This window comes from Panthera tigris, chromosome E3, assembly GCF_018350195.1.
Source record: "Panthera tigris isolate Pti1 chromosome E3, P.tigris_Pti1_mat1.1, whole genome shotgun sequence".
Lineage (NCBI taxonomy): Eukaryota > Metazoa > Chordata > Mammalia > Carnivora > Felidae > Panthera > Panthera tigris.
This window is the reverse complement of record NC_056675.1, coordinates 23167504-23183253: the sequence shown is the minus strand read 5'-3', so window position 1 is coordinate 23183253 and position 15750 is coordinate 23167504. Positions and strand designations below refer to the sequence as shown.

General features: G+C 45.0%; 1 long non-coding RNA gene across 2 annotated transcripts in view; it reads right to left on the bottom strand.

Moving 5' to 3' along the window:
* Positions 1-1596: 1596 nt before the first annotated feature.
* LOC122234532 overlaps positions 1597-15750 on the bottom strand; it is a 31748-nt gene continuing 17594 nt past the window's right edge. The window contains exons 3-4 of one of the 2 annotated variants that reach the window (XR_006212300.1): positions 13178-13424; positions 1597-1891 (exon numbers count right to left, since the gene is read on the bottom strand). This is a non-coding gene — a long non-coding RNA (uncharacterized LOC122234532). Of the gene's footprint in view, positions 1892-9197; positions 9331-13177; positions 13425-15750 lie in introns of those variants that run through there. The other variant, XR_006212301.1, reaches the window with a different exon arrangement.

Genomic DNA, 15750 nt, shown 5'->3' with positions numbered 1-15750 from the left:
AATTCTGACCTGAGTAGCTAGGGAAGGTCATCTGGAGGTGACATTTGAACTGAATCTTGAAGAGTGAGGAGGTGTTCCCAAGTGGGGGGGGGGGCGGGGAGTGAGGATCCCAGAAGAGGGAACAGCATATGAAAATTTAAATGCACACCAGCGCAAGAATGGTATGGCCAAGCTGGGGTGAAGCAAGGCATCCAAATGGATTCTTGCAGGAGTGGGGGAGCCAATGAGTTTGGAATGGTGGGCTGAGGGTCATGAGGGTCTTAAAGGGGTTCTGACTCACCCTAAGGTGAAACAAAGCAGGGGATTTAGTGGAGACTTTTTGTTCATTCAATTTCACAAATATTTATTGAACGCATCATGTATTAGTATTCCTTTTCCTAAGTTATATGTTGTTCCTGTAACAAATTACCACAAATTTGGTGGCTTAAAACAACACAGATTTATCATTTTACAGTTCTGGATGTCAGAAGTCTGACATAGGTTTCACCAAGCTAACGCCAAGGTGTGGGCAGGGCTGTGTTCATTCTGGAGGTGGAGAGGAGAATCCATTTCCTTGTCTTTCCAGCTTCTAGAGGCTGCCTGAATCTCTTGGTTCATGCCTTCTTCCATGTTCAAAGCCAGCCATGCCCAGTAGAATCTTTCTAATAAAGCGATCTCCCTGGTTCTAACTCTTCAGTTTCCCTCAACTGACTGGCAATCTTAATTCCATCCTCAACCTTAATTCCCCCTTGCCACATAACATAACATAATCACAGGTCCCAGGGATTAAGACATGAACTCTTTGAAAGCCATATTCTGTCTACAGACCGATCATAGTACAACATGGGAGAGGACTACCCAAAGACATGAATACTGGGAGGTGTGAATCATAAGGGGACTTCTACACACACATCCTTACATTTCCAGCTTGAGCCCCGTGGTTGGAGGTGATGTAAGAAACACTACAGCCCTCAGATCAGATGCCAATGGAAATTAAAGACCAGTTTGGTTTTCTAGTCATTTGTATGGTCTGCTCATAAGACTCTCTGTTCCTATCCTCTTGTTTGCCAGCTAGGCCAAGGTCCCATGCAGAGGAAGATGTTCCTGGCATAAGACACGGTGGGGGGGGGGGGGGGTTCCAGTTTCCTGCAACTACGTCACCACCGTCTGGTGCTTTCTCATTATGTCTGCCATCTTAAAACCAAGGACAACTGGGGACACCTGGGGGCCTCAGTCGGTTGAGCACCTGACTTCAGCTCAGGTCATGATCTCGCAGTTCATGAGTCCGAGCCTGACATCGGGTTCACTGCCATCAGCACCAAAGCTGTTGGCACAGAGCCTGCTTTGGATTCTCTGTCCCCCTCTCTCTCTCTGCCCCTCCCTGCCTGCACGGTCACTCTCTCAAAAATAAGCAAACATTAAAAAGCAAAACCAAACCAAGGACACCTGGGAAAGTCCCAATGTGACATTGCTCTTCCCATCTCATCCCCTCCCCCCCAGAGAGTGGGTAAATCCATCCTTTGTTCTGCACGGTGGACAAAACAAAATAGGACACAGAAAACAGGTGGTTTTCAGGGAACATCCAATGTTTGGGACAATGAAGGTGAGAGGGTTAAGGGTACCTGTTTCAAGGTGGCAGGATCTGGGTGTCTGATTTCTCATCCTCAAGCCACTGCTGGTCTCATTACGGGATGTGCCCTCACGCTGAGGGACCAGAGGAATGTTTGCCACGTTACCCTCCATTTACGCTGGCTTCCAGCTGTATTTTCAACAGGAGGTTTCTGGTTGTGCAATAAGCATCTTAGGATGTGGAAACAGCTCAAGCAGCAGGTAAGGTCAGCTTAAGGTCATTTTCATAACCAAACTGGTTGCAGGCAACTTCTGGGCTGTTTGGTCCATACTGGAGCCCTAGCTATCAAAATGAGTAAAAAAACGAATAAAAGTTTTTAAATTAAAAAACAAAAACTAGAGCAAGGTTGGCTTTGATACACTCCTTTACCCTACTGCCAATAACCCAGATCCGTAACCAAGACCTGTTGCTTTAGTTGCCTAAATGGCCCCACCATCCGTCTTCTCTCCATTGTCCCTGTTACCACCTACCCCCAGATGCCACCATCCAACCGGGACTCTGGCAAGATCCTCCCAGCCAGTGGCTCAGCATCCTCTTTGCCCCTTTCCAACTCCCATTGTTTTCACGGCAGCCTAAAGATCTTTTGAAAGCACAAAGCTGCTCATGGGCCTCCACCTCCCCCAATATAATGGCTTTCCACTGTTCTTTGTTCTAAATGTTTATTTATTTTTTTAATATTTACTTATTTATTTATTTAGAGAGTGAGCACACATGTGTGCACAAGCGGGGGAGGTGTAGAGATGGAGGGAGAAAGAGAGAATCCCAATCAGGTTCTATACTGTCAGCATACAGCCTGATGCAGGCAGGGCTCGATCTCATGAATCATGAAATTATGAACTGAGCTGAAATCAAGAGTTGGACACTCAACCAACCAAGCCACTCAGGTGCCCCCAATGGTTCTTAACCTAAGACTTCAGTTCTCATATGGCCTGCAAGACTCTTTATGGTTGACTTTCTTTCTCCTTTGTGCTGTGTGCTCCACTCACGGAGGCCATCCTGGGGCACATGCTCCATCCTTCCTCTCATCCTCCCCACTCTAGCGTGTGTCTGCTGACTTTCAATCACAGGCTTGCTCTTTTTTGCCTGAGTGTCTCCTCTGGTCTCTCAAACTCCTTGCCTACCTGTCTCCCACCCCCAGCAGCCCTCAGACAATGGCTGATGAGAGATGGGGTGTAAATGCCCAAGGTCCTCACCTGGGTGGATCATCCTGAGGTATGTGCCCTCAGTGTGTGCCAGCAGAATTAAACCCATTGCCCGCCATGGTCACTGGCTTGAGAGTTGTGATGGTTAATTTCCTGTGAGGTAGTACCTCGTTACTGAATCAAATACTAATCAAAGTGTGGCTATGAAGGTATTTGGTAAATGTGATTAACATCTACAATCAGTTGACTTTAAGTAAGGGAGGTTGTTCCCAATGATATGGATGGGCTTTCATCAGTTGAAGATCTAAAAAGCAAAAGTGGGGTTCCCCAAAGAAGAAATTCTGCCTCAAGACTGCAGGAACTCCTGCCTGAGTCTGCAGCCTGCCAGTTTACCCTACAGAGTTAGGACTTGCTAGCCCCATATTTGTGTTGAATTAATTCCTTAACATGAGTATCTTTGTGTACATCTATACCCACCTCTTTATCCATCTCCTCATCCATCTATCTATCTATCTATCTATCTATCTATCTATCATGTATCCATATATCTCCTATGGGTTGCATTTCTCTGGAGAATATTGATACAAGAGTGTACCCTTTACTGGCTGCCTTCCCTCCCCTGTCTCATTTCCCCATTCCCCTACTCTTCCACCTCCCAAATAAACTACTTGCACCGGAATCCTCTTCTCAGGGTCTGCTTCTGAGAGCAATCACTCTAAGAACCTCCCTCAGTTTCCTGAAGGTTCCATGCAGGGTGACCACCTCATCCCGGTTTGCCCACAGATTTCCCAGTATCACTAATGAGGGTCCCGTGTCCCAGAAACTACCTTTCCTCCCTTACCCCTCACCCCCCATCCCTGGGGACTTAGAATGCTTTGCCCAGAACTGTCCCAGTTTTCAAACTGAAAATCTGGTGCCCAGAACCCACCCCAACCCACTCAACCTCACACAAGTGAGATGGCTGGTCACCCTACGCACCGGGTCCTGTTGTGATGCCTCTATACATGCTGTTCTCTCTCGTTAATTTCTACTGATCATCCTCTCAGATCTCCCCCATGTATCATTTCCCCAAGGAGACCTTCTCTGACCTACCCAGGCCTAGATCAGATCTCCCTGTTGAACTGCTCTGAGCACCGTGGCTATCATTTCACATTTACAGGCATATTTCTATCGTATCAATGTCTGTCTCGTGCACTAGAGTGTGCATTCCTGTGGAGGAAGCTCTTACATGATGGTCAGTCCAGCGTGGTCACAGGAGGGAACACAGGAGAGGCTCGGGAAAACAGATTTTACTCTACCACAAGACCTAGAAAGAGCAAGCATGCCATGCCACACAGGGTCAACTGGAGAAACCAGTTGTTAGTGGTTACTGTCTCCCGTGGTTAGGAGACAGAAATTAGGAGCAAGGGGAAGCTTGGTCAGGATTGAATACTACTTTGAATAATTTCAGTGGGCTCTTAGCTATAGGCGTGGTCCCCAGTTGCCTGGTATCTGGCCCTGGGGTACTTAAGGTTGAGGAATATTGCTTCCTGGGATATATAGGCCAGAAAGAGTGTATGTGGCTTTGGATTTTTTAGTTTGCATCTCAAAGGCATGCTTTGGGCTGAGACCTTTGCTATCTCTAGGAATCGTCTAGCTCCAGGAAGGGCAGTTTCTCCCCAGCCAGAAAGGCTTTTAAGATATCAAAACATCATAATTTGCAGAAAACAAAAAATATAAACAATACAAAGCTGTATTGGGGGTTACTCTTCATTGATTCCTGGCCCATTGTAGGCATGCAAAAAACTATGGCATGCCGGACAAAGCTGTGTTTAATGAATGAATGAATTTCCAGGACAGTAAAGGTCTAATCCATGTAACTCCCTTTCCATGGTTGTCCTGTGGGGGGTGTTTATGATCTGGGTGGAAGAATGGAATCAGAAGTAAAAACATAGGAAGGGCACCTTGATTTCGGCTCAGGTCATGAGGTTTGTGAGATCAAGCCCTGAGTTAGGCTTTCTCTGTGCTCACATTGGGAGCCTGCTTGGGATTCTCTCTCTCTCTCTCTCTCTCTCTCTCTCTCTGCCCTTCCCCAACTTGTTCTCTCTCTCTCTCTCTCAAAATAAATAAATAAACTTTAAAAAAAAGAAGTAAAAATACAAGAAAGACTTCAGGAGGCAGAAGAAGAGATTTCACATACCAGCACTAAATGAGGGGTTAATTTTTCCAAAAGTTTTTGCTGTTATACAGGTGATATTTCAGATAAATTAAAAAGAGAAATTACCCAATCTGAGCAAGAGAAAGAAAACAGACTGAAAAAAATGGGCGGAGCTTGAGCATTTAAAGGAGAGTTAACACCAATGCTATATAATCTCTTCCAAAAAGTAAAAGAGGAGGGAGTGCTTTTCAATTTATTTGATGAAGCTGGTACTACCCTGATACCAAAAACCAGAGACAGACAGCACAATGATAGAAAACTTCACACTCATATCCCTCATGAACATAGATGCAAAAATCCTTAACAAAATAGTAGCAAAAAGAAGTCAACAATATATAAAAAAGAGGTATACACTATGAACAAATGGAGTTTGTTCCAGGAATGCAATACTGGTTCAGTATTCAAAAATCAGTGAAATCCACCATATAAACAGGCTAAAGAAGGAAAATCATGTGACTATGCCAGCTGATGCAGAAAAAACATTTGCAAAATTCAATACCCATTCATGATAAAAAATCTCAGGAAACTAGGAACACAGGGGACATTTCTTAACTTGATAAAAGACATCTACAAAAACCTACAGCTATCATTGAACTTAATGGTGAAAGGCTGAATGCTTTCCTCCGGAGATCAGGAACAAGGCAAAGATGTCAGAATCACCAATCTTATTCAACATAGTAAATTCTAGACAGTGCAATAAGGCAAGGAAAGGAAATAACATCTCTAAGGGTAATGCAAGAGATCCTTGTGGTGATGGAAACAATTCTTTATCTTGATGGCATCAATATCAATATCCTAGGTGAGATACTATAATACAGTATTGCAAGGTATCACTATTGGGGAAACTGGGGTTTCTCTGTATTATTTATTACAGCTACATGTGAATCTACAATAATCTCCAAGTTAAAATTTTAATTTAATAAAAAAAAAAAAATACTGGTACCTGTGTCTTAGCTCAGACCAGTGGAATTAGTATCTCTGGCTATGGGTCCTGGGCATTGACTTTTTTTTTTTTTTTTTTTAAGTTTCTCAGGTGACTCTAATATACTACCAGGCTTGAGATCCACTGATTTAATTTTTTTTAACGTTTACTTATTTTTGAGAGAGAGAGAGAGACAGAGCATGAGTTGGGGGAGGAGCAGACAGAGAGGGAGACACAGAATCTGAAGCAGGCTCCAGGCTCTGAGCTGTCAGTACAGAGCCTCACGTGGGGCTCGAACCCATGAACCACGAGATCATGACCTGGGCTGAAGTTGGCCTCTTAACCAACCGAGCCACCCAGGTGCTGCTGAGAGCCACTGATTTAATGACACATGATTAATATTTTTCCAGGTCAAATACTGCCACCCCAAAATTTTTAATGGTGGCATTACAATTCAGAATGTACCAGGTCCCATTTAAATTAATTCCCTGCTATTTGACAAATAGGTTGTTTCCAATGTATTTCTATTATAAATAAATATTAATGTTTGGACACACCTATCATTTTCTTTATTAGAACATGAATATGTTTAAGGCTTTCTGTCCATCTTGCCAAACTGCCACCCAAAAGGATGAACAACCCCACTGTTTTACGTGTGTATTTTTTCTCAAATACTTGACAATAGTATTTGAGTAGCATTACTCTTTAAAATCTATGCTAGATGAAAAATGTCTCTTTGATGCTCTAATTGACAGCATTTGAGGTAGATTTTTTTCATATGTTTATTGGCTAGTTGCATTTATTCCTTTGCCAGTTATCCGTTCACATACCTTCCCCATTTTTCTATCAGAATATACCTCTTTTCCTATTTATAAGAGCTCTTAGAATAATGAGGGGCGCCTGGGTGGCTCAGCCGGTTAAACGTCTGACTTCAGCTCAGGTCATGATCTCACGGTTCATGCGGGTTTGAGCCCCGTTTCGGGCTCTGTGCTGACAGCTCAGAGCCTGAAGCCTGCTTTGGATTCTGTGTCTCCCTCTCCCTCTGCCCCTCCCCCACTAGTGCTCTGTCTCTCAAAAATAAGCATTAAAAAAATTTTTTTTAAAGAATAATGAAAAGATATTAACCCTCTTCTGTCATTTACGTTGCAAGTAATTCCCTCAATTTCCCTCAATGGTCCTAATTGTGATAGCAGTACTTTTTACCATGTGGAGGTTTTTAATTTTTATGTAGGCAAATCTATCAGTTTTTCCCACAAACTTCCACACGCAGATTTTTTTTTGTGGCTTACTAGCAAAAATATACAGGAATTATTTTTTTAACTACAAAATTTTATTAAGGAAGATTGATAATGCTTTATGGAGAAACTGCCCATCTTGCTGACTAGGAACACAAGAATTGTCAAAGCATCCACGCTGTACAAAGACAGGCCAAACAAAACTCCAAAAGAATTCTTATTTTGGAAGTAGGGATGCAGATTTCACCAAGTCAAAGTTCATCCAGAAGACCAAAAAGACAAGCATGGACTAGAATACTCTGAAAAATAGAAGGTGTGAAAGGGGCTTTGCCCTTTAGTAAAAACCTAATATTATTGTAGTTAATAATAAATAGTTAAATAGTGTGGCATTAGTACAGAAAACAAAGTGCAGTAGAGCAGATGGCTCAGCAACAGACACAAGTAGGTTTAGGAATTTATTATACGATAAAGTTGACATTGAGAGTCGGAGGACAATGGGGAACCTGGGTGGCTTAGGTGGTTAGGCGTCTGACTCTTGATTTCGGCTCAAGACATGAATTCACGGTTCATGAGTTCAAGCCCCATGTTGGGCTCTGTGCTGACAGTGCCTGCTTGGGATTCTCTGTCTCCCTCTCTCTCTGCCCCTCCACTGCTCACTCGCTCGCTCTCTCTCAAAATAAATAAATAAACCCTTAAAAAAAAAAAGAATCGGAGGACAAGAATACGTGGTATATTTGCAATGGAATATTCTGCACCCATGAGAAAGAAGGAAACCTGAGCCAAGTTCCCCTGGCTAGCAATTGGTGCAGTAGTCTTGCCCCAGAGTCTGCATTTTAGACCACAGGAAGGGGTGTTGAGGCTGGCAAGTCTGTCTTCATGGGGGGCACATCTGGGCCGCTACTCTTGGCCAGGCCGGTAAGCCTGGTAGAACCAAGGAACAGCCAGAGATTCATGGCATGCTGGCCCTGGAATGTTTGTGACCCCCATTTATTAAGCCCTTATGGCACATCAGTCATGGGGCTAAGTGTTTTCCAGACATGACCTCATTCCATATTCACGCCTCATAGCGGCCCTTGAGAAAGACACTGTTATTACTCACATTTTACAGAGGAAGAAGTTGAGGTTCAGAGGGATTAAAGAACTTGTCCAGAGTCTGGTGGTAGGAAAGGGGTGGAGCCAGGATAATAATCCAGGTCAGTCCCCGGGAGCCCGAGTTTTAACACCGTTGTGGTCTTCCGTGAATTTCCTGATCTTCCACCCATGGTATATATTTTGTGATTGTTGTGGCCTTGTTTTGCTTGGTAGGTTTTCTTGCATGTGAATTTTCTCCCCTTAGATGTGTACCCATGTTCACGATGTAATTTTTCTTAAGTCAAAAATGGAATCACGTTGTGCATTTTTAGCACAGCCTTTTCTGTTCTTCTTTTCTTGGTGCTCCCACCCTTTCTCGTTCTCCCCTCACATCCCTCCCTGGTAACCTATAAAACTCAGCAGTGTGACCTTCTACCATTTTCTTCATTCTTATACAATACTCCCCACCCCCTACCTCTGCACTGTTTCTGGTTTTCTGATGTGTTCTTCTGAAGATGTTTCATGCAAATTCCAAAGTACTTTATCTGTTTTATATTTTTCACAAGTGATTGCACACCGTATGCCCTGTTTCCTGCCCCCATTTCTTTTTGCTAAAACATGTCTTGGTGATTGTCCTATTGTCAGAGCCTCGGCTTACAACTAGAAAAGTCACAAGACTTGAGAAGAAATCCAGTCCAGCAGAAGGAAATGTGACATCCAGAAGGCAGACAGCAGACATGAGTCAATCAGGCAGTGTCAGGGATCCTGACAGGTGGGCGGAGGCCCAAGCCTGGGAACGGTGGCAATATTGGGAATTCCGGGAGGCGGACCAACTTTGGGGGCTGTGTCATCTGGGAGCCCCAGCTACCAGACTGGTTGGAAGGCAGGTCCTGGGTGTCAGGAGAGGACTGCAAGATGCAGGAGGAATCCCAGTCCTGGGCAACTTACCAAAACACGCATTCAGGAACAGAGAGCTCAACAACCACAAAGCAATTCCACAAATATTTATTTAGTGGCTGCAACAAGCCAGGTGCTGAGCTGGATGCCGGCTTACACCTAAGACGAGACGGGCATGGTCCGTCCCTGTCTTCCCACAGCTTCATGGTCAGGTGAAGAGACAGGTGAGAGGCTGTTCCTATTGAATATGCTAAGTGCTGGGGTGGGAGGTAAAGGATTCCATGGGAGAATGGGGGGGGTGGGGAGAGAAGAACAATTAATCTGAATACATGTATCAGGGTAGGCTAACTGCTATAACTAACTACCTCCAAGTCTCAATGACTCAATACAATCCAGTTTACTTCTCACTCATGTTACAATTAAATGCTGGTTGGGGAGAGGGCAGGTGGGGCTCTGCTCCACACAGTCATGCAGGGATCCAGACCCCTTTTTCTAATGGCTCCACTCCCTTCCCCTGAGGTGTTAGAGTTCTCCACGGTGTCCCCTGCATCCATCTGGCAGAGGAGGAAAAGAGAGACTGAAGTCGGGGGTGACACAGGAGGTTTTTTTTTTTTTATTATTTTTTTAATGTTTATTTATTTTTGAGACAGAGAGAGACAGAGCATGAATGGGGGAGGAGCAGAGAGAGAGGGAGACACAGAATCGGCAGCAGGCTCCAGGCTCTGAGCCATCAGCCCAGAGCCTGACACGGGGCTCGAACTCACGGACCGTGAGATGGTAACCTGAGCTGAAGTCGGACGCTCAACCGACTGAGCCACCCAGGCGCCCCAGGAGGTTTTCATTAGGTGAGATTTGAATAGGTGTTCAAGCCATGAGTCACATGACTCCACCATCTGCACAGAAGCCTGGGAAATACAGTCCAGCTACAAGCCCAAGAAGTAAAAGAATCTGAGTTTGGTGAACACATAGCACTCTGTGCTGCACCAGACTTGGAAAGATGGGGAAAACTTCCTAGAGGGGTAGTTTTTAAGCAGATGCTTGGTGGATGCACAAGAGTTACCAGACAAACGGAAGAAATGAAGGAGATGAAAGAGAAATTGGGAAAGGCAGTTTTGCAGACAACCCTCTCTCTCTCTCTTTCTCTATCTCTCTGCCCCTCTCCTGCTCTGCTCTTTCTCTCTCTCTCAAATAAACTTTTAAAAAATAAAATAATAAATAAATACATAACAACACTCATCTTCCTTTAAGAATGCAAAGCATTGAGGGGCACCTGGGTGGCTCAGTCCGTTAAGCATCCAACTCTTGATTTCGGCTTGGGTCATGATCTCGTAGTTTGTAGGTTCATGGCCCACATTGGACTCTACGCTAACAGTGCAGAGCCTGCTTGGGATCTTTTCTCTCCCTCTCTGCCCCTCCTCTGCCTGTGTTCTTTCACTTTTTTTTCTCAAAATAAATAAACTTTAAAAAAAATTAAAAACAAAAATGCAAAGCACTGAAAATCATGGCAGGTTAAGGGAAAGAAAGAAGTTCCGCTTGTCCAGAGGGCAGAAGGCAAGCCGTGGTGGTGGAACAGCGGTAGGGGCTATATCAAGCAGGTCATTGTAAGCAGGGGCTCAGGAATTTATTCCGAGAAGAGTCAAAGCCATGGAAGGCGTTTCATATGAGGATCAAGTCTGTACTCTAGAAACATCTCTTTGGTTCAGGGGACCTGAAAAGATACCAGAAAAGCAGCCGTCTGAGAAGAGACGGCAACGTGAGCTATGGGATTGGCTGTAGGAAGATGTGGACAGTTCTAGATTATCAGGAAGTGGGATTTCTAGAATTCATGATGGATTAGATACGCAACTAAGCAAAGGGCAGGCAGGAATTGTGCTGGGTTTCCATCTTGGACCAGTGAATGTTTGATGAGTCCATGAATCCATTTGCCAGGAAGGGCAACTCTGTCTGGAGGGTTTTTAAACTTTGGACTTGTGGAATTTGTGGTGCCTATGGGACATTTAGAGAGGGATCCCCTGCAGGCCATCGAATTGGGTCTGAAGATTAAGAGAAGGATTTAAGCCCAGGTGGTAGTCATGAAAGTCAGTGAGCTCACTTTACAGGCAGGAAGAAGGACAGGAGAGAGGAGGGAAAGGGAAAGGAGGGGAGGGGAGAGGAAGGGACGAGAGGAGAGGAGAGGAGGGGAGGGGAGGGGAGGGGAGGGGAGGGGAGGGGAGGGAAGAAGGCTTGGCATGAAGCCCTGTGTGGAAGTAGAGCTCACATAGGCATCTAACAGGAAACAACCAGCTATATAGGACAAAAGAAAATTAACACATCGCATCATGAAAATCAAGAAAACAAACAATTTGCGGGTGCCTGGATGCCTCAGTCAGTTAACTGTCCGACTTCGGCTCAGGTCATGATCTAGAAGTTTGTGGCTTCGAGCCCCGCGTCGGGCTCTGTGCTGACAGCCTGGAGCCTGCTTTGGATTCTCTATCTCCCTCTCTCTCTGCCCCTCCCCTGCTCTCGCTCTGTCTCTCTCTCAAAAAAAATAAATAAGTAAACAAATATTTTTTTAAACATTTTTTAAGAAAAAAATTCATGAAGGCGTGAGTGGTCCACAGGATAAAACCTGCAGAGAGGGAAAGTAAATTAAGGGCCGAAAACCATCCATTCATTGGGGAAGTCGGTGACATGCGTGAGAGCCAGACTGCAGAGGACTGACCAGAAGGAGTGGGCAGCACATTAGGGGCACAGCCGTGAAAGAGGGGAGGGATCAGCCCGTCATGAAGGGGTGTTTGGTATATCAGCAGAAGGTGTTCTTTGCTTTAACAAGGAAGGAAGACACCTTTCCTCGACATCTTGGCACTTTGTAAGTTCTTTGGAACTTAAACACTATCCTGGGGAAAAGAGTGGCGAACTCCAAATTCATCCATTTAACAAATATTTATTAAGCACTTACTATGTGACAGGCAAGCACCTTCTGGGGTGTCCCAGACATCCCCAGACCCCTGCCTGTATTGAGTTTGCATTCTAATGGGGCACTACTACTAAGATCTGCTTCTACTCACAACGTTTCTGGCACCAAATGCATGGGAGGTTTTTTTTCCCTCCATCGACCCATTTTCAGAGTCTCTGGACACCAACTGGCTGTCCTAGAATTTAATTTAATTTGGACACTAGCTACCTGGAATTAGTTCAGACCCCACAGGTTAAGGACTCAGTCCCATAAGATGCCAGTCATAAGCCGTGGGTGCTCATGGCGCCCACATTTCTGTCCACCTTGGCAACAAAGTTGGGAATTCCCACAACCACCTCTCGGGTTTGGTAACATCCTAGAACATCCTAGAACATGTTTGATAATATCCTAGAACATTTTCCCTCACAAAACTCAGGGAAACATTTTATTTACATTTACCGGTTTATTATTTTATTTTTTTTATTAAAATATTTTTAATGTTTATTTATATGACAGAGAGAGAGAAAGAGAGAGAGAGTGTGTGAGCCGGGGAGGGGCAGAGAGAGAGGGAGACACATAATCTGAAGCAGGCTCTCAGCTCCCAGCTATAAGGGCAGAGCCTGATGAGGGGCTTAAACCTATGAGCTGCAAGATCATGACCTAAGCCGAAGTCAGATGCTTAATCGACTGAGCCCCCAGGTGCCCCTACACTTACTGGTTTGTTATAAAGGACACAAGTCCAAGACAGATGAATGGAAGAAATGCATGCGGCAAGGCACTGGGGGAGAACACGCAGACCTCCCACGTCCTCTCAGAATGTGCCATCACCCCCCAGCACCTCTATGTGATCACCAGCCCGGAAGCTCCTCAAACCCCATCATTTGGGAGTTTTTATGGAGGTCCCATTATTTAGGCATGATTGACTGAGTTACTTACCAGTGGCCAATAATTTAATCTCTAGCCCCTGTCTCCTCCCAGCAAGTGGAGGCAGGTGATAGAGTAGAAAGTTCCAAACCTCTAATGCCAGGGTTGGCTCATCCGGCAACCAGCCCCGTTTGAAGCTATCCAAGGGCCCACCAAGAGTCACCTCATTAGCATAAACTCAAGTCTGGTTGGAAAAGACTAATTATGAATAACAACAACAACAACAACAAAAACGCTCCTCTTACCCCATGATGCTAGAAATTCCGGTGATGGAGAAAACTATAAAAGCAGGGTTGGGAAGAAAATTCCAGAGTTCAGTTTTGGATAATTATTCATTTGGAGATGCCTGTTGAACATCCATGTGACACGGTCAAGAAGACAGATAAGTGTGTGCTTAGATTTCAGCGAAGATGCTGGAGATATTGATTTGGGAGTCTTCAGCATATGGGTCATCATTAGACTTGAAATTGGCTGACAGTAAGTTTCTGTTTCCTGGAAGAAGAAGCCAGAAAAAGAAATTACGTTGCTACAGAAAAGTAAACAGTCGTTTCCCATCCAAGTCTGTGGAATGAAATTCAAATCTTCTCCACTAGAATGGGTTGAGGCTCTTTAAACCCATCCAGGCATGACCGATCTGGAGCCAGGCAGGGTCGGGCTTGCTGGGAGGGCGGAGGAAGGCTGCAGACCTTGGAGCCCTCTCCACTGCTTCTACATTAGCACCTGGAAATCAACAGCCGACTTTGTGTCTTCAACAACGATTTGTCTGTCATGCCTGCTGGCATTGTTTTCACCCTGCTGAGACTTGTCAGTTCAAAAGCCAGAAGGAATGCATCTGGTTGTTAGACCAGCAAAACTTTGGCAAAGTAAGGGACACAGTATTTAGAACAAAAGTTTTCCATTGTTGGTGGTCACGGGCAATCAACCACGTCATCAACAAATAATACTAACAACTAATAATTAAGCCCTTCCTGTATACCCAGCACTCTAAGAGCATTGAATTCATCATCTCATTCTGCCCTAACATTAAGCCTGTGCAGCATTACTATTATCCCCTGTTTTACATGTATAAGTAAGCACAGAGAGGTTAAGTGATTTGCAAGAGGTCACACAGCAAGTAAATCAAGAAGAAGGAGGCAAATGCAACCGTGTCTGACTCCAAAGCCCTGTGCTTTGGAGGAATAAAATCAGGAAATGTTAGAAGCCTCCCCCTCCACCACCCTGCGCTCAGTGGCTAGAGAAGGTGTGCAGGTCTGGGTCCCCCAAGACTACATCAGCCTCCTCACCAGCCCTTAGCACAGGGATTGGCATATTATTGGTGTCCAGACCTTGCTGAATGGATGAATGATTGATTGAATGAACAAGCACACAAAAGAATGATTAGCTTACACCACACTGCATCATGCTTAGCAATTCCCAAGCCTGTCTCCCCAGCTAGACCGTGAGCTCCTGGAGGGGACAGACATCTATTTTTTACATATTATAACAAATGGGGTCAAACACATTGGGCAAAGTTTATATACAGGTTAAAGAGCATGGGCACTGTAGGCAGCTTACTCAGGTTAACCATGCCTGTATCAGTTGTGAGATCTTGAGCAAGCAGTTCAAACTCTGTGCTTTTACTTCCTTCTCTGGAATATGGGGAAAATAATAATACCTATACCTTAAAGATATTTATCAAGATTAAGCCTCTGACTTCTGGTTTCGATTCAGGTCATGATCTTATAGTTTGTGAGTTCAAACCCTGCATCGGGCTCTGAGCTGACAGTGCAGAGCCTGCTTAGGATTCTCTCTCCCTCTCTCTCTCTTTCTCTCCCCCAATAAGTAAATACACTTTAAAAATAAAAAATAGGGGCACCTGAGTGGGGTGCCTGGGTGGCTTGGTCGGCTAAGTGTCCGACTCATGATTTCAGCTCAGGTCATGATCTCACGGTTTGTAAGTTCAAGTCCCACCTTGGGCTCTGCTCTGACAGTGCGGAGCCTGTTTGGGATTCTCTCCGTCTCTCTCTTTCTCTCTCTCAAAATAAGTAAATAAACTTAAAAAAAATAAAAAAGTAAACAGGATCTTGGTAATAGTAAGGTGCTCAATAAACAGCAGCTGTGTGTCTGTGGAGCCACAGAGAAAGAAGTCCCTGGTGGAGTCAGGTATGGTTTGTACCCTAAAGCATAAGAATAAGTAGCATTTCCGAGGTGTGTTATGTTCCAGGGACTGAGCTAAGCACCTTATACGCATCACTGCATTTAATCCTCACAACAATCGTATGAGATGGGTACTATATTTTCCTATTTTCCTGACAAGGAAGACTGAGGTTGAGAGAGATTAAATAATTTGCCAAGAGTCACGAAGCCAGTCAGTGCAGGTGAAGGAACCAGTATGTGCTCCGGGAGATTAGGAGCCAGATCTTTTGTATCCGAAAGACAGAAACCATTCTAGGGCTTTCAAACAGAGGGAAATTCACACAAGGGACTGATTACACAGATGAGCCCACAGCTTAGCAGCCGAGTCGGTGATGGTGGGGCAACCGTGGGCTTTAGCAACAGTGGGAAGCTGCTGTCACAGGAAAGAGGCAGCGTCCCTCTCTGGGGCCACCAAGGAGCCAGAAGCACAGCAGGGGTTGCCAGGTGAGGAGCTAAGCCACGGAAGAGACTCGGCCTCTGCTGAAAATTCCTCCCTGGAGTTGGGAAGAGGGGAACATCCTAGCTCCTCCCGTTGTCCCCACCATCCAATCTAACAACTCCCCCCCACCCCCCCATCACTCTTTTTGGCTCAACTTAGCTGGGAGCCAGCTGGCAGCGGTGCCTGGGAAACAGCATTTGCAAA